This window comes from Stegostoma tigrinum, chromosome 1, assembly GCF_030684315.1.
Source record: "Stegostoma tigrinum isolate sSteTig4 chromosome 1, sSteTig4.hap1, whole genome shotgun sequence".
Classification (NCBI taxonomy): domain Eukaryota; kingdom Metazoa; phylum Chordata; class Chondrichthyes; order Orectolobiformes; family Stegostomatidae; genus Stegostoma; species Stegostoma tigrinum.
In genome coordinates this window covers 183,291,152-183,315,129 of record NC_081354.1, presented here as the reverse complement: position 1 = coordinate 183,315,129, position 23,978 = coordinate 183,291,152, and the positions used below count along the sequence as shown (strand labels likewise).

Below are 23,978 nucleotides of genomic sequence, written 5' to 3'. Positions count from 1 at the left end.
TCAGCTGGATACTGATTATGATCATTCAGTTTTAAAGGAAGCTCAAACACATCTGGAGTCAGTGAGAATTGGGAAGAACTCTCCAGTGTTGAAAATCATACCTGGCATATAAAGGTGGTGGTTGGCGGTCAGCTATGTCAGGTCCAGGTTTTCTCTGCGGGTATTCCTCAGTAGATTATACACCTCAGGAATTGAGCATCCTGTTCCAAAAGGTAGGGACATTAACACTGCACCATAGAGGCTGAAGAACAACATTGTGCTCTATCTGCATTGATGGAGCCAAGGTGGAGATAACAGAGAATGTCATGTTCCTAGGAGTGACAGTCATCAACACCCTGACCTGGACCACCATCCATGTTGATGTGACATGCAAGAAGGCACAATAATGCCTCTTCCTCAGGAGACTAAGGAAATTTGACAAGACCATAAAGGATCCTCACCAACTTCTACATATGTACCATAGAATCCATTCTTTTTGGATGCATCACAGCTTGCCACAGCAACTGTTCTGCCCAGGACTTTAACTGCAGAAAGTTGTTAATACAGCCTAAACCATCATGCAAAGCAGCCTTCTATCTACGCCTCATTGCTGTGGAAAGGCAACGACCCCTCCTACCCTGGGCATAAACTCTCCCAACCTCTTTAGTCAGGTAGAAGGTACAAATGCTTAAACACATCGTACCAACAGTTTCAAGAATGGCTTCTTCCCCACTGTTATTAGACTTGATTTTAGACTCCCTACAACGTGGAAACAGACCCTTCAGCCCAACAAGTCCACGTAGACTCTGTCAGCATCCCACCCAGACCCATTCCCCCTATAACCCTACTAATCTACTCATCCCTGAACACTTTGGGGAAATTTAGCATGGCCAGTTCCCCTAGCCTGCACATCCTTTGGACAGTGGGAGGAAACTGGAGCACCCAGAGGAAACCCACACAGACACTGGAAGAATGTGCAAACTCCATAGACAGTCGCTAGTGTGTGGAATTGAACCCAGGCCCCTGGTACTGTGAGGCAGCAGTGCCAACCACTGAACACCATGCTACCCACTTCTGAATGGACATCTCAAATTTCAAATCTAATGTTGACCTTGCTTTTTGCACACTTGCTTTGCAGCCGCGACTTTGGATGATTGAACAGAGCAAGGAATACAATGATCTTTGTGCCTTTGTATTATGATCTGCTGCACTACGTGCAAAACAAAACCTCACTGTACAAAGATACATGTGACAGTAATAAGTTAATTCAGGTTAGTGTCCTGGCCCTGATAATCCTCAGCTGTTTCACCACAAGTTTCCTTCCATCATCTATTTCACCAGAGAGCAAGCTACAACCAAGTGAGCATTGTTGCAGTCAGGCACGGCATTCGTGCATACTACAGGAAAACATACACTTCACAAATTACATACATGGCAAATACACATAAGAACCTATGGAGATTGAAGGGTAACATGCATCAGACATTAGAGATACAAGATGAATTCCTTACTGGGAGTATTGGAGAAGATGTAAGTGGAGATTTATTGGAGATTTCTCAAAAAAAAGCAACTTTTGTTCAAGGTCATAAAGAACACAGCATTCCTCTGGGATTTCAGTGAAGAAGATTTGGTAACATGGTGAATAAGAGAAATGTCTTTTGGACTACAGCATCCTGTACAAGGAATAGCTGAGGTAGAGCACTGCACTTTAAAAAGAGACCACTGGTGAAACAGAGTAAGCCACAGGGCAGTGTGAAGAGTGTGGGACTGAATGTAGCAGACAATGAGAGGACCCAATTGTCTGAGATAACAAAATGTGGAGCTGGATGAACACAGCAGGCCAAGCAGCATCTTAGGAGCACCAAAGCTGACGATTCAGGCCTCGACCCTTCATCAGAAAAGGGGAATGGGGAGAGGATTCTGAAATAAATAGGGAGAGAGGGGGAGGTGGACCGAAGATGGATAGAGGAGAAGATAGGTGGAGAGGAGAGTATGGGTGGGGAGGTATGGAGGGGATAGGTCAGACTGGGGAGGACGGACAGGTCAAGGGGACAGGATGAGGTTAGTAGGAAATGGAGATGCAACTTGAGGTGGGAGGAGGGGATAGGTGAGAGGAAGCACAGGTTAGGGAGGCGGGGATGAGCTGGGCTGGTTTTGGGATGCGGGGGGGGGGGGGGGTGCGGAGGGGAGATTTTGAAGCTTGTGAAATCCACATTGATACCATTGGGCTGCAGGGTTCCCAAGCGGAATATAAGTTGCTGTTCCTGCAACCTATGGGTGACATCATTCTGGCACTGCAGGAGGCCCAGGATGGACACGTTATCTAAGGAATGGGAGGGGGAGTTGAAATGGTTCGTGACTGGGAGGTGCAGTTGTTTATTGTGAACCTAGTGTAGGTGTTCTGCAAAGTGGTCCCCAAGCCTCTGCTTGGTTTCCCCAATATAGAGGTAGCTACAGCGGATGCAGTATACCACATTGGCAGACGTGTAGGTGAACATCTGCTTGATGTGGAAAGTCATCATGGGGCCTGGGATGGGGGTGAGCGAGGTGGTGTGGGGGTAGGTGTAGCACTTCCTGCAGTTGCAGGGGAAGGTGCCGGGTGTGGTGCGGTTGGAGGGGAGTGTGGAGCGGACAAGAGAGTGGTCACTCTGGAAGGCAGACAAGGGTGGGGTTGGAAAAATGTCTTTAGTGGTGGGGTCAGTTTGTAGATGGCGGAATTGTCGGAGGATGATGTGTTGTATCCGGAGGTTGGTGGGGTGTTATGTGAGGACTAGGGGGATTCTGTTTTGACGGTTATTGTGGGGGCGGGGTGCGAGGTATGAGGGAGGCATGGTCGAGAGTGTTCTCGACCACTGTGGGTGCGGGGTGCGGAGTTGCAGTCCTTGAAGAACGAGGACATCTGGGATGCACCGGAGTAGAATGCCTCATCCTGGGAGCAGATGCCATGGAGGCAAAAGAATTGGGAACAGGGGATGGAATTTTTGCAGGAAGGTGGGTGGAGGTGTATTCCAGGTAGCTGTGGGAGTCGGTGGGCTTGAAATGGACATCGGTTTGTAGTTGGTAATCTGAGATGGAGACAGGAAGGTCCAGGAAGGTGAGGGATGTGTTGGAGATGGTCCAGGTGAACTTAAGGTTGGGGTGGAACGTGTTGGCAAAGTGGGTGAACTGTTCGAGCTCCTCTTGGGAGCATGAGGCCGCGCCAATACAGTCATCAATGTAATGGAGGAAGATGTGAGGTTTAGGGCCAGTGTAGGTGCAAAAGAGGGACCGTTCCACATAACCTACAAAGAGGCAGGCATAGCTTGGGCCCATGCAGGTACTGAAATTGATAACTGTATCATATGACTGTTCCACTCAGACCGCTCAACTCCTGACCTCATTGCAGCTTTGGTTCAAACGTAGAAAACAGAACTGAATTCCAGATGAGATTGACAGCCCTTGACATCAAGGCTGCATTTGATTTTGTGTAGCCTCGAGGAGCCCTAACAAAATGAATCAATGGGTATTAGGGGGCAAATTCACCACTGGCTGGAGTCATACCTGGCACAAGAGAAGATAATTGTGATTACTGGCAGTCAGCCATCTCACCTCCAGGACATCCCCATAGGAGATCCTCAGGGTAGCATCTAGGCCCAATCATTTTCAGCTGCTTCAATGACATTCCCTCCATCAGAAAGGTCAGAAGCGAGGAGGTTATTGAGTCATACAGTCCAGCACAGAAACAGACCCTTCAGTGCAACTCAGCTATGCCAACCAGATATCCTAAATTATTCTAGTCCCATTTGCCAGCATTTGGCCATATCTCTAAACTCTTCCTATGGAAACCACTTCTGACTATCCACCTTACCTATGCCTCTCCTAATTTTGTAGGCATCTATCAGGTTGCCCCTTGGCTCCATCTTTAAGGTGAAATCAAAGTTTATCCAAAGTCTCCTTGTAACTAAAACACTCCGTACCAGACAACATCTGGTAAACCTTCTCTGCATCCTCTCCAAAGAATCTATGTCCTTCTGGTAGTGTGGCAACCAGAACTACATGCAATTTTCCAAATGTGGCTAACTAAAGTTTTATACAGCTATTGCATAACTTGCTGGCTTTTATTTTTGATGCTCGGTCAATGAAGGCAAGCATGCTGTATGCTTTCTTGACTACATCATCCACCTGTGGTACCACTTTGAGGGATCTAATAGACCTGTATGCCCAGATCCCTCTGTGTATACTTCTCATTGATAAGATAGTGAAAGAGATCTTTTGACTTGTGAGAGAAGACCAGATGCGGAGATCATGAATACAAAGTCATCACCAATAGATCGAGTTGGAAAATATCAGGAGAAACTTTGACCTAAGCAGCAGTGAAAATCTGGAAATCCCTGCCAACAACAGTGAGGCGAGTACTATAGATACATTTAAGGAGAAGCCAGATAAACACAAGGAGAAAGGAAAGGACAAAGGTTTTTAAAATGCATAAACAGCAATCTGAGCCAGTTGGATAACATTGTGTGTTTTGGTCTGAATTTGCAGTGAACTGGGAAATTAAATACAGGAAAAGTTCATTGTCATTCCAGAGAAGCAAGTGAGGATAACATTAGATTAGTGGAGCTGAGTTAAAACTTTTACCACCATTCCTGCCCTCTAAATTACTAGAACATGGATAATACTGACCTCATGGGTGATTTTAACAGAACCTGGAATCATAGGACTTAGTCGCATGTCCACACCCCTTGAGAAAGGGCATAAAGCCAAAGGACTTAAAATACACATCAGTCTTCAGGTCCTACGGGGTCACTCCTTGTCTCTTCTGAACTCTATTGGGTTGATTGAACTGTTGCAAGAAATGGACTGGAGCATATGGCAGTCAGTGGAATGGCTGTATCAACCATGGAAACAAGAGTGGAGCATTCAGCCCTCTTAAGCCTAGCTTACTATTCAATTCAATCATGGCTAACACACCTTAACTCTGTTAGTACATCATGGTTCTGTAACTTTTAACCCCTAATACACAACCTTGACATTAAAATCTGACAAAGCCAGGTTTGTTTTTATTAAACAGGTCTCGAGAGTTTTTATTGGGGTTGATAAGACTTTTAGATTGCCTAGTCTTTATGTGAAGAAGTGACACCTGACAGCACTCAGGAAAGACCAAGTTCCACTTTCAAAGCCACACCCTTATTTGGAGCCCTCCACCCCACCAGAGGAAACAGTTTCTCTCCATCAACACCATCATCTCCTTTACTATTTTCCTAATCAACCCATTCAGAGATGTCATTACACATGTCTCAAGCAGGTGGGATTTAAATCCAGGACTTCTAGGTCACACAAGCACTGCCCCACAAGCTCCTTTTATCATCTCAAATTAGATTACTCTATAAATCGATATTAAAGGGAAATTGAACTAATTTACAAACCTTGCACTCATAATTTAATCCTATTACCACTGATGGTGTTCTAAATCACAAAACCCAGCTGGGACATTTAGTTTTCAACTTAAGTCAGTGGTGGTGCTGGGATTCTCTAGATCTGCACTTTGCCGCAGTTCCTTGCATACAGGAGATAATTTAGCCACGATTTGAATTCATGACCTCTGCTAAAATTCACGTGAGCTAAATGAGGGTATCAGCAGGTAAGTCATGACGTCTGTTTAACAGTTTGCAAGTACTATGGTTTTGGAGTAGATTTGTAACTTGGGTCGTGGGTGTTGAAGTTGGTTGGCTCGCCGAGCTGGTTTGTTGTTCCGCAGATGTTTCATTACCCTGCTGGGTAATGTCATCAGTGCAGCCTCCGATGAAACACCAGTGCGTTCTTCTGCCTGGTTTTTAAACTCTGGGGTGCATTGAGCTGGATTGCCTCACTTATGTTTCTCCTTCGTAGCGGAGTGTATGTGCGGTTGAGTTCTCTGTTTATTTGATGACTTTGTTCGTGGAGTACCAGGCTTCTAGGAATTCCTGTGCCTGCCTCTGCTTGGCTTGTCCCAGGACTTTGGTGTCGTCCCAGTCAAATTGGTGGTTCTCCTTGTCCACGTGGATTGAGATGAGTGAGTATTGGTCGTGTCTTTTTGTAGCCAGTTGGTGTTCATATACTCTTGTTGTTAATTTCCTTTGTGTTTGTCCAATGTAGTGTTTCTCACAGTCTCTGCAAGGGATCTTTTATAGATGACATTGGTCTTGGCCATGGTGGGGAGTGGGTCTTTAGTTTGGGTGAGCAGTTTGTTGTGGGCTTGACATTGGCTTGTGTGCCACTCTGATGCCCGGTGGTTGTAGGAGCCTTGTGGTTAGTTCCGATGTGTTCCTGATGTAGGGGTAGTGTGATGAGTGAGTTGGGGTGTGTAGTATCTTCCTGATGTTTGTTTGTTTGTGTAGGCATCTTCTGACCCAGTTTTTTGAATATCCATTATCCTTGAAAACCTGGAAGAGGTATTTTTTCTTCCTCTTGGCGTAGTTTTGCATTGTTGTCTACTTAGAGTTGTATGCAAACACTATTTGTGTGTGTGTTAGGATGGTTACTGTTGAAGTTTAGTACCTGGTCCGTGTGGCTTTTCTATCTACTTTTGTTTAGAAGTTCCCTTTTGTCTTGCGGTCACTATAATATCCAGGAATGGGAGCTGTTTGTTCTTCTCCTCCTTTTCTGGTGAATTTTATTCCCATGAGGATGTTGTTTATTAATTTGTGTCTCTCCTCTAGTTTGGTCTGCTTTATGATGACAAAGGTGTCGTCTACATAGCGTAACTATAGTTTTGGTTAGATTAACAGAAGGGCTGTCCTTTCTAGTCTGCACATCACTGCCTCTACTATGAGCTCAGAGACAGGTGATCCCATGGGTGTCCCATTGATCCATTCATGTGTTTGGCTGTTGAAAGTAAAGTGCGTGGTGAGGCGTAGTTTGAGCATCTTGTCTGTGGACATGGTTTCACTGGGGTCTTGCTCTTGTTCCAGTAGTGCTGTCATTGTTTCCCTTGCTAGTGGTATGTCTATTCATGTAAATAGGGCAGTGACATCAAACAATATCATGGTCTCCTTGTCCTCTATCCTTATGTCTTTGAGGAAGTCTTGGTCTGAGTGGATTGAGTGGGGTGACTTGTTGACTGGGTGCCTGAGTGTCCTTTTGTAGTTCCTTGGCTGATCTGTGTGTTGGAGTGCCTGGTAGGGAGACTATGGGTGTAAGGAGTATTTTCAGCTTGTGCACTTTCGGGAGGCCGGAGAATCGGGGTATGTTGTTTCCTTCGGGTTTCATTCTTAAGCCTGCTTTGTTGATCTGTCCTGTCTAAGTCTTTTTGGCGTGTAGAAGATTTTGTTGCCTAGTTGTGGTGTTAGGTCAGTTTGTACTGGCCTGTGTGTTTTCATCGGCGAGCAGTGCCTGTGCTTTGGAGAGGTAATCGCTTTTATTCAGTATTACTGTCATGGGCCCTTTATCTGCAGGTAGTGTTGTGATGTGATGTTCTTGTCCCTCTTCAGCCCTTTCGAAACATTAACCCTGCTCTCTGCTGATTCTGTGAGACCTGTGAAGTTTGTCTAGCAATTTCTGCTTTTTGATTGAGATCTTCAGCATCCGTGTTCTTTGTTTTAATTTGGAATTCTCCTGAGTTTGACATAGGGCTTTAGAAAAGCTGACATTTGCTGTCTCCTTTTATGCTGACTAATGCCTCGCAAGGATTCTAGGTAATCCAAGTTGGAGGACAGAAGAATATTGTGACTGTAAGAGCTGCTCCTTTTTTTGAGATATTTTTGGTGTTGGAGGTGATTTCTTTGGAGCAATAATTTTTTTTTTGAGCTGTTGCATTATTTTGGAACTTTGGAAAAAAAACACCTATCATCGTCCCTCAGTTATTGTTTGTTTGTGCACCCTTCACTCAACAGTTTTCCTAACTCCAATTGTATACATGTGTCATCCTATAAATTTCAAGAATGAAGAGACCATTTTGTTTGCTGGGCCTGCTCTGCCATTTAATAGTCTGCTAATCTGATTTAAGGCCTCCAAGCTATATAACTTGTCAATCTTCTGTCCTTAGATAAGTCCTTCATTCTAGGAATGCACGTATGAACCTTCTCTGAACTGTTGCTAATGCAATATATCTTTTCAAATAAATGGCACGGTGGCTCAGTGGTTAGCACTGCTGCCTTGCAGGACCAGGGACCCGATAGACTCCGAACAGTGACCACAATGTAAGAGAAGTATATAGGAATAAATATTTGAGTTCCACAGACTCTCCACCAGCTAGCTGAAGAAATTTCCCTCATCTCAGTTCTAAAAGGTTATCCCTTCACTCTGAAGCTGTGCCTTGGGTTCTAGTCTCCCCTGTTGGTGGAAACACCTTCTCCGTATCAAGGGTTCAATTCTACCTTCGGGTAACTGTCTGTGTGAAGTTTGCACGTTCTCCCTGTGTCTGTGTGGGTTTCTTCTGGATGCACTGGTTTCCTCCCACAATCCAAAGGTGTGCAGGCTAGGGTGGATTGGCCAGGCTAAATTGCCTGTGGTGTTCAGGGATGCGTAGATTAAGGCAATAGGTCTGGGTGGGATGCTCTGTGTCAGTGTGGACTTGTTGGGCCGAAGGGCCTGTCACCACGCTGTAGGGATTCTATAAATAAATTTTATAAACTACACCTGATATGGTCTCACCAATACTCCGTATAACTGTAATAAAAGTTCCCCATTTCCAAATTCCATATCTTTTTAAATAAACAGCAAGATTCAATTTGTTGAAATTGCTTACTCATATTTTTAATTCACGAAAATGGGATAAGAATAGTTAACTGAGATAGTAGGAACTGCAAATGCTGGAGAATCTGAGGTAACCAGGTGTAGAGCTGGATGAACACAGGCCAAGCAGCATCAGAGGAGCAGGAAGGCTCCTCTGATGCTGTTTGGCCTGCTGTGTTCATCCAGCTCTACACTTTGTTACTTAGAATAGTTAACTGCTTGTTTTTGACTGGTGCAAATTTGATAGGCTGAAAGGCCTTTGTTTGTGCTGTAGACCTCCATGACTATGACTAATGAGTTATGAACATTCATTTTTGAGAATACAAGAGCAGGGACGTACAACTGAGCTTCAATAAGTCTCTGATCAGAATGCATTTGGGATGTTGAGAGCTGTTTTGTGCCCCATATCTGAGAAATGATGTGCTGGCCCTACAGGGGTTCAGAGGTGATTCACCAGAATGCTCCTGAAGGGGTTGTCATATATGGAACAGCTGAGGACTCTGGGTCTGTACTCAATGGAGTGTAGAATGATGGAGGGGGATCTGATGGAAACTTCCAGAATACTGAGAGGCCTGGTTAGGGTTGATGTGGAGAAGGTGTTTCCACTGGTAGGGGAAACTAGAACCCAAAGTACAGGTTCAGAGTGAAGAGATGACTATTTAGAACTGAGATGAGGGGAATTTCTTCAGCTAGCAGGTGGTGAGTCTGTGGAAGTCAAATATTTTATTCTTTTACACTTCTACATTGTGGTCACTGTTTGGAGTCTTCTGGACCATTCCCACTCATGACTTCTTTGCTTTCCTGTTCCTCCTCACCACCCAAACCAATTCTACATTCTGATCTCCTGAAGCAATGTCATCAGAAGATGGCTGTGGAGGCCAAGCCATTGAGTGGATGGGGCCTTTTTTTTTTCCTGCTCTCTAGACCTCTATGACTGTGTAGAGAACTGAAATCCCAGTTTACTGCAGAACTTTGCAATCGTTCTCAATTTAAGTAATATACTTTTTTTAATGCTTCCCAAAGTTGGCAAGTTCAAATTTTCCCACGCCTGCATCTACCAGTTTTGACCATTCACTTCTCTAAATCCTATTGTAGACACTTTTACGTCTTCTTGACAAATTGCTTTTCCATATATCAGTAAATGTAGCTACTATACATTCACCCCCTTCATCCAACGCAGTATATAATGGCATGAAAATGAGACAAGCCAGGTGATTGGACAGAATACAGCAGGTAATGACATAATGTTAATCACATGGTCAAAATTAGAGAATGGTAAGATACTAACATGGACATAAAAATGAAAAGCGAAAGCTTCCACGTATATTCAAAAAAGAAAAGAATGAGTAAAGTGAGTGCTGATCCTCAAGAGAATTAGAACGGGGAGTTACTAGTAGATAATAAGAAAATGGCAGTTGAAATAAACAATCATTTTGCTCCTGTCTTCAGTACAGAGAATATAAAAGAAAAACATTCTTGTTGCTGTTATGAATCCAGTTGGTGCTATTGTTGAAATCTGGCTTGAACATAGAACAGTACAATGCAGGAACAGGCCCTTCAGATTGCTATGTCTGTGCCAACCATGATGCAATTCTCAACTAATTCCATCACATGCACATGGTCCATATCTCTCTATTTACTGCCTCTTCATGTCTGTCTAAATGCCTCTTTAACATTGTTATCATATCTGCCATTACTACCTCCGCTGGTAGCACGTTCCAGGCACTTATCACCTTCTGTGTAAAAATAATTTGTTTCACACATCTCCTCTAAACCTTGCCCTCTCATGTTAAACCTGTTCACTCTAATATTCAACGTTGAATGAGATGACTTTTGACTCTCCATGCCTCATAATTTTATAAACTTCTATCAGGCCTCCTCTCAGCCTCCTATGCTCTAGCGAAAGCAGGCCATGTTTGTCTAATCTCTCCTGATAAACCTTTCTTGCACCCTGTCCAAAGGCTGCATACCCTTCCCGTAGTGCCGCAACCAGAAACACACACACTACTTCAAATGTGGCCTAACTGAAGTTTTGTAAGTCTGCAAAATGACTCGCCAACTTTTATACTCAGTGCCCCAACTGATAATGGTAAGTATGTTGTGTGCCTTGCTTATGTTGCCAATTTCAGTGAGCAACGGTCTCTCACCCCAAGGTCCATCTGTGTATTAATGCTCCTAAAGGTCCTGCTACATACTGTTTCCTTTGCATTTCACCATCCAAAATGCATCAGTTCACACCTACCCGGATTAAACTTAACCTGCCAATTCTCCATCCAACTGCTGTATCTCCTACTGTGGCCTTTGACAACCTTTCTCACTATATGCAATATCACCAATTTCCGTGTTGCCTGCAAACCTTATGATCGGAACAGTCACGTTTTCATTCCAATTATTTATATGTATTTCAAACAAGAGATCCCTGCACTGACCCTAACAGAATAACACTGGTCACAGACCACCAGTCAGAAATATACTACGCCACAAATACCCTCCCTCTTCTCCATATCCATATATCCAACTTAGCAACTCACTGTGGATCCCGCATGACTTAATCTTCTAGACCAAGCTGACGTCATCATCCTCAGGGAAAAAGACTCTCACTGTCCACCCTATCTAATCCTCTGATCATCTTGTATGTCTCTATAAATCCCCTCTTAGCCTCCTTCTCTCCAATGAGAACAGGCCCAAGTTCCTCAGCCTTTCCTCATAGGGCCTGCGCTCTAGACCAGGCAACTTCCTGGTAAATCTCCTCTGCACCTTTCCCACTGCTTCCACATCCTTCCTGTAATGGGATGACCAGAACTGCACGCAGTATTCTAAATGAGGCTGCACTAGCGTTCTGTACAGTTGCAGGATGACATCACGATCCAAAACTCAATCCCTTTACCAATAAAACCTAACACACCTTAAGCCTTCTTAACAGCACTATCAACCTGGGTGGCCACTTTCAGGGATCTATGTACATGGACACCAAGACTCCTCTGCACATGCACACTACCAAGGTATCTTTCCATTGACCCAGTATTCTGCCTTCCTATTATTCGTCCCGAAGTGAATCACCTCACATTTATCCGTATTAAACGCCGTTTGCCACCTTTCAGCCCAATTCTGCAGTTTATCCAAGTCTCCCTGCAACCTGCAACATTCTTCCACACTGTCCACCACTCCATTGAGTTTAGTCTCATCTGCAAACTTACTAACTCATCTACTTATGCCTGCTTCCATGTCATTTTTATAAATGACAAACAGCAGTTTGTACAGTTGCAGCAGGGAGATTGAAGAAAGCATAGGTCGGCAGATTTTAGAAAAGTGCAGACGTAGCAGGGTTGTTGTAATGGGTGACTTTAACTTTCCCAATATTGATGGGAACCTCCTTTTTTGAGCAGAAGATTTGAATGGAGCTGTTTTTGTAAGGTGTTCAGGAGGGTTTCCTAACTCAGTACGTTGACAGGCCGACGAGGGGAGAGGCCATTCTAGACTTGGTGCTCGGAAACGAGCCGGGGCAGGTATCAGATCTTGTGGTGGGAGAGCATTTTGGTGATAGTGACCATAACTGCCTCACATTCTACATAGCTATGGAGAAGGAGAGGATTAGGCAAAATGGGAGGATATTTAATTGGGGAAGAGGAAACTACGACGCGATTAGACATGAGTTAGGAAGCATGGACTGGGAGCAATTGTTCCATGGTAAGGGCAATATAGACATGTGGAGACTGTTTAAGGAACAGTTGTTGTGAGTGATGAGTAAATATGTCCCTCTGAGATGGGTAAGATAAAGGAACCTTGGATGACGAGAGCGGTGGAGCTTCTTGTGAAAAGGAAGAAGGTAGAGTCAAGTTCAGCTAGAGAAGATTACACGCAGGCAAGGAAGGAGCTCAAAAATGGTCTGAAGCGAGCCAGGAGGGGGCACGAGAAAGGCTTGGCAGAATGAATTAGGGAAAACACAAAGGCATTTTACACTTACGTGAGGAATAAGAGAATGGTCAAAGAAAGAGTAGGGCTGATCAGGGATAGCATAGGGAACTTGTGTGTGGAGTCTGAGGAGGTAGGGGAAGCCCTAAATGAGTTTTTTTTGCTTCTGTCTTTATGAAAGAAACGAACTTTGTAGTGAATGAAACCTTTGAAGAGCACGTGTGCATGCTGGAATGGATAGAGATAGAGGAAGCTGATGTGCTGAAAATATTGTCAAACATTCAGATTGACAAGTCGCCAGGCCCGGACCAGATTTGTCCTCGGCTGCTTTGGGAAGCGAGAAATGCAATTGCTTTGCCACTTGCGAGGATCTTTGCATCCTCGCTCTCCACTGGAGTCGTACCTGAGGACTGGAGAGAGGCAAATGTAATTCCTGCCTTCAAGAAAGGAAATAGGGAAATCCCCGGCAGTTACAGACCAGTAAGTCTCACGTCTGTCGTCTGCAAGGTGTTAGAAAGGATTCTGAGGGATAGGATTTATGACCATCTGGAAGAGCATGGCTTGATCAAATGCAGTCAACACGGCTTTGTGAGGGGCAGGTCATGCCTCACCAAACCTTTATCGAGTTCTTTTGAGGATGTGACTAGAAAGGTTGATGAGGGTCGAGCTGTGGATGTGGTGTATATGGATTTCAGTAAGGCATTTGATAAGGTTCCCCATGTTAGGCTCATTCAGAAGGTCAGGAGGGATGGGATACAGGGAAACTTAGCTGTCTGGATACAGAATTGGCTGGCCAACAGAAGACAGCGAGTGGTAGTAGAAGGAAAATATTCTGCCTGGAAGTCAGTGGTGAGTGGGGTTCCACAGGGCTCTGCCCTTGGGCCTCTACTGTTTGTAATTTTTATTAATGACTTGGATGAGGGGATTGAAGGATGGGTCAGCAAGTTTGCAGACGACACGAAGGTTGGAGGTGTTGTTGACAGTATAGAGGGCTGTTGTAGGCTGCAGCGGGACATTGACAGGATGCAGAGATGGGCTGAGAGGTGGCAGATGGAGTTCAACCTGGATAAATGCGAGGTGATGCATTTTGGAAGGTTGAATTTGAAAGCTGAGTACAGGATTAAGGATAGGATTCTTGGCAGTGTGGAGGAACAGAGGGATCTTGGTGTGCAGATACATAGATCCCTTAAAGTGGCCACCCAAGTGGACAGGGTTGTTAAGAAAGCATAGTGTTTTGGCTTTCATTAACAGGGGGATTGAGTTTAAGAGTCGTGAGATCTTGTTGCAGCTATATAAAACTTTGGTTGGACCGCACTTGGAATACTGCGTCCAGTTGTGGTCGCCGTATTATAGGAAAGATGTGGATGCTTTGGAGAAGGTTCAGAAGAGGTTTACCAGGATGCTGCCTGGACTGGAGGGCTTCTCTTCTGAAGAGAGGTTGACTGAGCTCGGACTTTTTTCATTGGAGAAAAGGAGGAGGAGAGGGGACCTAATTGAGGTATACAAGATAATGAGAGGCATAGATAGAGTTGATAGCCAGAGACTATTTCCCAGGGCAGAAATGGCTAACACGAGGTGTCATAGTTTTAAGCTGGTTGGTGGAAAGTATAGAGGGGATGTCAGAGGCGGGTTCTTTACACAGAGTTGTGAGAGCATGGAATGCGTTGCCAGCAGCAGTTGTGGAAGCAAGGTCATTGGGGTCATCTAAGAGACTGCTGGACATGCATGTGGTCACAGAAATTTGAGGGTGCATACATGAGGATCAATGGTCGGCACAACATTGTGGGCTGAAGGGCCTGTTCTGTGCTGTACTTTTCTATGTTCTAGCAGTGGTCCCAAAAAAGATCCTTGAGGCACACCACTAGTAACCGAACTCCAGGCTGAATATTTTCCATCAACCACCACTCGTTGCCTTCTTACAGAAAGCCAGTTTCTAAACCAAATTGCTAAATTTCCCTCAATCCCATGCCTCTGTACTCTCTCCAATAGCCTACCATATGGAACCTTATCAAAGGCTTTACTGAAGTCCATGTACACCACGTCAACTGCCCTACCCTCATCCACATGCTTGGTCACTTCTCAAAAAAACTCAGAGGCTTGTGAGACACAACCTGCCCTTGATGAATCCATGTTGAGTATCTCCATCAAATTGTTGCTTGCTAGATGATTATAAATCCTATCTCTTATAATCCTTTCCAAAACTTTTCCTACAACAGACGTAAGGCTCACTGGTCTATAATTACCTGGGTCATCTCTACTGCCCTTCTTGAACAAGGGCACAACATTTGCAATCCTCCAGTCCCCTGGTACTAAACCTGTGGACAATGAGGACTCAAAGATGAAGGCCAAAGGTTCCGCCACCTTCTCCCTAGATTCCCAGAGAATCCTCAGAGAAATCCCATCTGGCCCAGGGAATTTATCTACCTTCACACCTTCTAGAATTGATAACACCTCCTCCTTACTAACTTCAATCCTTTCAATTCTAGTAGCCCGTAACTCAGTCATCTCCTCTGCAATATTCTCCTTTTCCTGAGTGAAAACAGATGTGAAATATTCGTTTAGCACCTCTCCGATCCCCACAGGGTCCACACACAATTTCCCACTTCTGTCTTTGACTGGCCCTATTCTTACCCTAGTCATCCTCTTATTCCTCACATACCTACAGAAAGTTTTAGGGTTTTCCTTTATTCTACCTGCTAATGTCTGCTCATGCCCTCTCCTTGCTCTTCTTAAATCTCTCTTTAAATCCTTCCTAGCTAATCTGTAACTCCCCATCACCTCATCTGAACCAACTTGTCTCATCGTCACATAAGCCTCCCTCTTCTGCTTAACAGGAGATACAATTTCTTTAGTAAACCACGGTTCCCTTACCTTATCACTTCCTGCCTGCCTGACAGGGACATACCTATCAAGGACACGCAATATCTGTTCCTTAAACCAGCTCCACATTTCCATTGACCCCATCTGCTGCATTTTGCTAGCCCATTCTATGCCTCCTAAGTCTTTCCTAATCTCCTTATAATTACTCTTTTCCCATCTATAACTCTTGCCGTGTGGCATGTTCTTAGCCCCCTCCATTGCTAAACTAAACGTAACCGAATTATGGTACACCTCGCTCACTTCCTCTGGCTCCATATATAAATTCCCATACCTGGCCTTGGGCCAACCCACTGCCTGGCTACCCTCTAGCTCTTTATATATGTATAAAAGCCTTCAGATTTTCCTTAACCCTGTTGGCCAATGACTTCTCATGACCTCTTTTGCCCTCTTGACTTCCTGATTAAGTTTCTTTCAACTTTCCTTGTATTCCACCCTTGCTTCATGTGTTCCCAGCCTCCTAGTCTTGAGAAATGCTTCCTTTTTCTTTTTGATTAAGCTCATAATATCCCTTGTTATCCAGGATTCCCTAAACTTGCCATACTCGTCCTTCATTCTCACAGGAACATGCCGGTCCTGAGTCCCCAGTAACTTACGCTTGAAAGCCTCAGAAGCTTAAAAGACAGAAAAGCTGATGGTCTGATGAAAGGCCTAGGCCCAAAACGTCAGCTTTTGTGCTCCTGAGATGCTGCTTGGCCTGCTGTGTTCATCCAGCTCCACAACTTTATTATCTTGGATTCTCCAGCATCTGCAGTTCCCATTATCTTTAATCCTGTCCCTCCATTAACCAAGTCTCTGTAATAGCAACAATATCATATTTCCAAGCTCTAAATTCATCTGCCTTACTTGTTACACTCCTTGCATCAAAACGGATACACTTCAGCCCACAGACCTACTTTGTTTATCGACTGCACTCAGCCTGCTCTTCCTGACTCTCACTGTCCCTATTCTCTAGCTCCCTTTTGGTCAATTCACCTTTGCTTTGGTTCCCACCCCGCTGTTGATTTTTTGTGTAAATCCTCCCGAGTGACAACAGCAAACCTCGTGGCCAGAATATTTGTGCCCCCTCTAGTTTAGATGCAACCCATCCTTCTTGTACAGGTTGTACCTGCCCCAGAATCAATCCCAATGGCCCAGATATCTGAACCCCTCCCTCCTACACCATCTGTTTAGCCTCATGTTGAGCTGTACTGTCCTATTTCTAGCCTAGCTGGCACGTGGCATAGGGAGTAATATGGAGATTACATCCTTGGAGGCCCTGCTCTTTAACTTCCTGTCTAACTTCCTGAACTACTGCTGCTGCTGGACCTCATCACTCATCCTACCTGTGTTGTTAATACCAATATGTACCACAACTTCTGGCTTTTCACCCTCTCGAATGCTTTCTGCCTGTTCAGAGACATTCTGGACCCTGGCACCAGGGAGGCAACACACCACCCTGGAGTCTCTTTTTTTTTTAACACCCCACACCTCACGTGCAGCACTTAACTCCACTGACTGATACTTCTATCCGCAATCAAGCTGTTTAAGAAAATGAAACTCTTAGCCTTTCTAATCACCGCACATACCTGAGGTAGGTCTTCCCTCACTCACTTTCCCAGGATGCTCCCTGGATCTTTTCCCTTCCCCCTGCTTCTGGTCCTCACAGTGGAGTGTGTGTTTTTTTTTTAGTGAGAGGAGAAAACAGTGAGGGAAATACCGTTAATATTTTTCAAAATTAGGCTAGATAGGTCAGAGATAATGGGAACTGCAGATGCTGGAGATTCCAAGGTAATAAAATGTGAGGCTGGATGAACACAGCAGGCCAAGCAGCATCTCAGGAGCACAAAAGCTGACGTTTCGGGCCTAGACCCTTCATCAGAGAGGGGGATGGGGAGAGGGAACTGGAATAAATAGGGAGAGAGGGGGAGGCGGACCGAAGATGGAGAGTAAAGAAGATAGGTGGAGAGAGTGTAGGTAGGGAGGGGATAGGTCAGTCCAGGGAAGACGGACAGGTCAAGGAGGTGGGATGAGGTTAGTAGGTAGCGGGGGGTGCGGCTTGGGGTGGGAGGAAGGGATGGGTGAGAGGAAGAACTGGTTAGGGAGGCAGAGACAGGTTGGACTGGTTTTGGGATGTAGTGGGTGGGGGGGGGAAGAGCTGGGCTGGTTGTGTGGTGCAGTGCGGGGGGGGAGGGGATGAACTGGGCTGGTTTAGGGATGCAGTAGGGGAAGGGGAGATTTTGAAACTGGTGAAGTCCACAATGATACCATATGGCTGCAGGGTTCCCAGGCGGAATATGAGTTGCTGTTCCTGCAACCTTCGGGTGGCATCATTGTGGCACTGCAGGAGGCCCATGATGGACATGTCATCAAGAGAATGGGAGGGGGAGTGGAAATGGTTTGCGACTGGGAGGTGCAGTTGTTTGTTGCGAACTGAGCGGAGGTGTTCTGCAAAGCGGTCCCCAAGCCTCCGCTTGGTTTCCCCAATGTAGAGGAAGCCGCACCGGGTACAGTGGATGCAGTATACCACATTGGCAGATGTGCAGGTGAACCTCTGCTTGATGTGGAATGTCATCTTGGGGCCTGGGATGGGGATGAGGGAGGAGATGTGGGGACTACACTTGTCCCCACACCTCCTCCCTCACCCCCATCCCAGGCCCCAAGATGACATTCCACATCAAGCAGAGGTTCACCTGCACATCTGCCAATGTGGTATACTGCATCCACTGTACCCGGTGCGGCTTCCTCTACATTGGGGAAACCAAGCGGAGGCTTGGGGACCGCTTTGCAGAACACCTCCGCTCAGTTCGCAACAAACAACTGCACCTCCCAGTCGCAAACCATTTCCACTCCCCCTCCCATTCTCTTGATGACATGTCCATCATGGGCCTCCTGCAGTGCCACAATGATGCCACCCGAAGGTTGCAGGAACAGCAACTCATATTCCGCCTGGGAACCCTGCAGCCATATGGTATCATTGTGGACTTCACCAGTTTCAAAATCTCCCCTTCCCCTACTGCATCCCTAAACCAGCCCAGTTCATCCCCTCCCCCCCCCCCCCCCCCCCCACTGCACCACACAACCAGCCCAGCTCTTCCCCCCCCCCCCCCCCCCCCCCCACCCCACCCACTACATCCCAAAACCAGTCCAACCTGTCTCTGCCTCCCTAACCGGTTCTAGATAGGTCATTTTTGTTTCTATTTGGTTTTAACAAAGTGGTTTTTCAATGAAAAACAATGCTACAGATTTAGTTTTAACAATTAAAAGAATGTTTATGATGCAAAAGGAATGAATAAAGTCAAAGAAGCCAAACTATTTACATGTAAAGTAAGTTTAAAGATTTTGAAACACACCATAAAATGCAATCCCATTAGTCTCAACAGCAGTCCTTTCCAGTGCTCACAACAGGAAGAATTACTTACTCTATCACACATAGGGTTTACCTTAACAGATGTTTCCATTCTTGGTCCTGAGAATTTGATAGCCTCTTCATTGAGTCTATGAACAATTTGCATGTAGATGTTCTCAGATTCAATTAACCTTTTTAGGGTTTTAACAAAACACTTCAGTTCTGGAATGTTAAAGGTAAATTCCTTAAACTGACATAGTTTTAAAATGTTAAGAAACAGATTATCTCCAATCTTTACAGCAACTGCTCTGCACAGCTAATCGAACAGTCAGTCAAGTGGTGTAAATGTTCTTCCTAGGTATGGATAAGGCAAAATCATGGGGGACATAGATAAGATGACTAGCAAAAGCCTTTTCCCGAGGGTAGGGGGATTCAGAACTAGACAGCATTGCTTTAATGTGAGGGGGGAAAGATTTAAAAGGTACTGGAGGTGCGATTTTTTTCACACTGGGTGAGAATATACATGAAATGAACTGCTGGAATAAGTGGTAGATGTAGACACACTTATAACACTTAGAAGACATTTGGACAGGTGCATGAATGGAAAAGGTTTAGAGGGATATGGGCCAAATGTAGACAAATAGGACTAGTCTAGTTTGGGAAACCTGGTTGACATGGATGAGTTAGACCAAAGGGCTGTTTTTGTGCTGTATGACTTATTATTGTTGCTATAAGCAACACCATTGCATATTCTTTGAAATACTTTTATTGGTTAAGCTTTGAAACATTTGCTGGTACATTTTTCATTCCAAATGACTTTGCATTGATAATTTTACAAAAGCTGGTATTTCTTTGGATGTATCAATCAATGGAACTTGCCTATATACTTTTAGCAAGTTGATTATTGTGACAATTTGTGCATGTCCAGTTCATTCAATGTAGCCCTCCACTTTGGGAATAGGATAGGAGTCCCTTCTTGTTACCATGTTGACTTTGTGATAATCAACACGGACACATCCCAGATACAGCACTATTGCAACAGCTGAACTTGAGCTACTATGACTCAGTTCAATAACTTTTCTGTTCATCATGAACTTAGCCTCTCCCCTCACTTAGGGAAATCTTTCTGGATTGAATCTATAAGGGTGTTGGTTTATTGTTACAATGTACTCGTGGATACTCTTTTTACTCTTATTCTCCAGTCCTTTTGTAACATGGGATGAATGCTACCCCAATAACTTCAGGGTCACTGCAGTGGCTGAAGAAGGCTTTCACTAACATCTTAAGTGCAGAGAGGAGTGAGTAATAAATGCTGGCTCAGAGAGTGATGCCCACATCCCACAAACAACAAAAACAAAATCCTAATGCATTACTCAGTGCACTACCTTCTATCAAGGTGCTGTCTTTCAGATGAGATGTTAGTGAAGCCATCCTCTGTCTCAAGAGTATTTCATTTTCTGCAAAGTGCTTTAGGGAATACCAATGCAAAGTACTTTTCTTTCCTTTGACTTAGAATATCTTAGTTTTGAATATTGCTGAAGAAGGTACAGGTCAAAGCTTTTCATCTTGCAATAATCAGGACAGTTTGCAAGAACACTGTTTCAAGGGATAAAGGAATATATTCTCTGTAGCAGACGAGAGTATGACCAAAATGCCTGTCTTAGTTTTTTTTTCAGAGATAATGGAAACTGCAGATGCTGGAGAATCCAAGACAACAAATTGTGAAGCTGGACGAACACAGCAGGCCAAGCAGCATCTCCGAAGCAAACGCTGACGTTTCGGGCCTTGAAGGGTCTAGGCCCGAAACGTCAGTTTTTGTGCTCCTGAGATGCTGCTTGGCCTGGCGTGTTCATCCAGCTTCACGCTGTTGTCTTAAATTTTTTTTGTTTTTCCCCTGATGCCCACAAGATGGTGCCAGTTTTCAGCGAGTGAGATAGGCAGCAAACAAAAAGCAGGAATTCTTGAGAAACTCAGCAGGGCTGTTATCATCTGTGGAGAGCAAGCGGATCCTCAACACCTCGAGTCCACTGAGCCGCCTTCAGAGTGAGAGAGACATCCTTTTTGAAGTATCTTTTTCTCTCCTCAATTCCCATTTAGTGGTACAACCTTATGCCTGTTTCCATGCTAGACTTTTCTAAGAGCTTGTCAGTCTCTTATAACATTAAAAGGGAAAGCCACTCCAGCAAGCATGTTTGATGAGGAGACTGCCACACTTAGTGACTCATGTCGGCATATCAGATGGAATTAACTGAAAAAAAAATGCTGGCGATCACAGCGGGTCAGGCAGCATCCATGGAGAGAGGAAGCTAACGTTTAGAGTCTAGAACAGTCTCATCAGAGGAGTCGCCTAGGTTTGAAACATTTTGATTGCTTTCACTCCATGGATGCTGCCTGACCTGTGATCTCCAGCATCTTTTAGTTGTCAGTTCCAGATTCCAGCAACCTGCAGCAGCTTGCTCCTCCCGCAGAAGGAACTAAGGTTTGGCCACACTTTGGAATGGACCTTCCACGGCCAACAGCTCCGGGACTGGGGCTCGAACCCGGAGCCTTGGCGGCAGGGAGATTATCCACTGGGCTACAGGGCCCTACTGAAACACGATGAGGGTAGAATCAATGGAACTGATGAAAAGAATTGGCTGGTAGTGAATCAGCAATTGATTTTTATATTTCATCACAACCAGTCTGCTTTTCATAGAAGTTCAGAGAGCTGTTTTTTTTGGACATTCTTTTCCTGATCTGCCTGTCACTGTTCTTTGGCTTGAAATTAAAAATGTTTTGAAGGCATTGGAAGATAAATAATAAAACAGAAGCTGATGTGGTGTTTTACAGATTGCTGATTCCTTACGAGCACATCTCACTGCAGCCTGAGACCAATTTCACCCTTGGTGATTTCAGTCACTGTGTGTCTCTCACTGCTGACAGGAAATGACAGTTTAGAATAAATGGCCTGCCACATTGCCCTATTTCTCTGCTCAGGATGACTACTGGTACAGAAATGTGGAGAGTTCGGAGCAAGTTGTATCTGATGGAACCAGGCAAAAGAGTGAGGACTGGTTCAACCAAACACTATGCAAAATCTCTCTCCCATACTATGCAAATGTGTGGTTGGACCGCCATCTGGTGGTAGTATTCAGTAACTTCAATCGTGACTTTCAGAGAAAACTGCGGATGCTGTAAATCCGAATGCAATACAGAAATGGCTGGAAAAGCTCAGCAGGTCGGGCACCATCTGTGGAGAGAAATCGGGGTTAATGTTTCCAGTCGAGTGATTCTTACTCAAAGCTGCTTTTTGAAGACAAAAGGAAAATGAAAGCCTTGCATTTTGTAGAGAACTCTCCATGAATGATTTTAGGATGTCAAAAAGTGCTCTGAAGCTGGAAAAATACTTTCAAAATGCAGTCATTACTGTAATCCATTTTCTTCCATGTCCATTGATCCCTGTAGTCCTAAGAAATTATATCCACATCTTGCTTCAAAGTCTTCAATGATTTGGGCTCAAAGGTTTCCTGTGGCAAAAAACTCCAGACTCCCCACTCTCCGGGTGAAGTAATTTCTCCTCAAATCTGCCATAAATGGCCAATCCCATGCCCTTTGGACACTACCTAGAAGGACAAGGACAGCAGTTCATTTGGAACATCACTCAAGCAAGTTCTCCTCCAGTATGTGCACCTTTCTGACTTGGAAATGTATCATTGTTCCTGCATGGTTTGTGCGTCAGAATCCCAAAACTCCTGTTCTTACAGCACCATGGGTGAATGCAAACCACATGGACTGCAGCTCTTGAAGGATTGCAGCTCAACACCACCTTTTCTAGAGCAACTGGGAATAGACAACTGATTTAAAAACTGGGGAAAAAAAGCAGATGCTCTAAATCTGGAACTAAAGCAGAAGTTGCTGGAAAAGCTCCACAGGTCTGGGAGAGTTAACGTTTTGGGTCCGGTGACTCTTTCTCAGAACATGGGCAGCTAATGTTGCCTTGCTAGCAACAGCAATAACATGAGAATGAATAAATAATAAAAGTGGTGCACCAGCCAATTTTCTTCGAACAAGTCAGCATAAACAGCAGTGAAATAATGACCAGATAGAATCATAAAGATGTATAGCTTGGAAACAGACCCTTTGGTCCAACTCGTCCATGCCAACAAGATATCCTAAATACATCTATTCTCACTTGCTACCTTCTGGCCCATATCCCGCTTAAACCTTTCCTACTTATGTACCCATCCAGATGCCTTTTGAATGTTACAATTGTACCAACCTATACCACTTCCTCTGGCAACTCATTTACACACACACACACACACACACACACACACACACACACACACACACACACACACACACACACACACACACACACACACACACACACACACACACACACACACTCAATCTCAATGAAGACGTTGCCCCTTAGGTCCCTTTTTAAATCTTGCCCCTCTCACCCTTAAACCCAAGTCCTCCAGTTTTGGATTCCCCTACCCAGGGGGACAAAAAGACCATGTTTATTTGCCCTCTCCATACACCTCATGATTTTATAAACCTCCTCCGCCTCCAATGCCCTGGGGGAAATATTGGCTCAGAATGAATGTCAGTCGTGACGACATATATTTTCAAAATACGTGGGATATTTTGAATCATGGCACCTGCTATGTAGATGTAATGTACTGGCTGAAAGACAGTACCTCCAGAGGTGTTGCACTGGAGTTGGTGACAAACTTTTGTTATTGAAAATCTGCTTTTTTTATTTGAAAAAACTTCTTTCACAGGATATGGGTTTTTTTTTTCTTTATTCATTCACAGGATGAGGACATTGGCTAGGCAGTATTTATTGTCCATCTCTAATTGTCCAGAGGACAGTTAGGAGTCAATCACATTGCTGTGGGTCTGCTGTGAATGTAGTCCAGACCAGGTAAGGATGGCAGTTTACTTCCCTAAAGGGCATTAGTGAATCAGACATTTCTTTTTTCCCCTGACAATTGACAATGGATTCATGGTCATTTTTAGATTCTTAATTCCAGGTATTTTATTGAATTCAAATTCCATCATCTGCCGTGGTGGGATTTGAACCCAGGTCCCCAGAACATTATCTGGATCTCTGAATTAACAGTATAGCGATTAATACCACAAGGATATCACCTTCCCTCATGGTATGTAAAGTGATAAAGGGATGACCAAAGATAATGGGAAC

The 23,978-nt window shown here is 44.6% G+C and overlaps 1 long non-coding RNA gene across 1 annotated transcript in view; it reads left to right on the top strand.

The window, feature by feature from the left end:
• LOC132210456 (uncharacterized) overlaps window positions 1-23,978 on the top strand; it is a 42,951-nt gene that overhangs the window by 2,200 nt on the left and 16,773 nt on the right. The gene's annotated exons all lie outside the window — the stretch shown is intronic.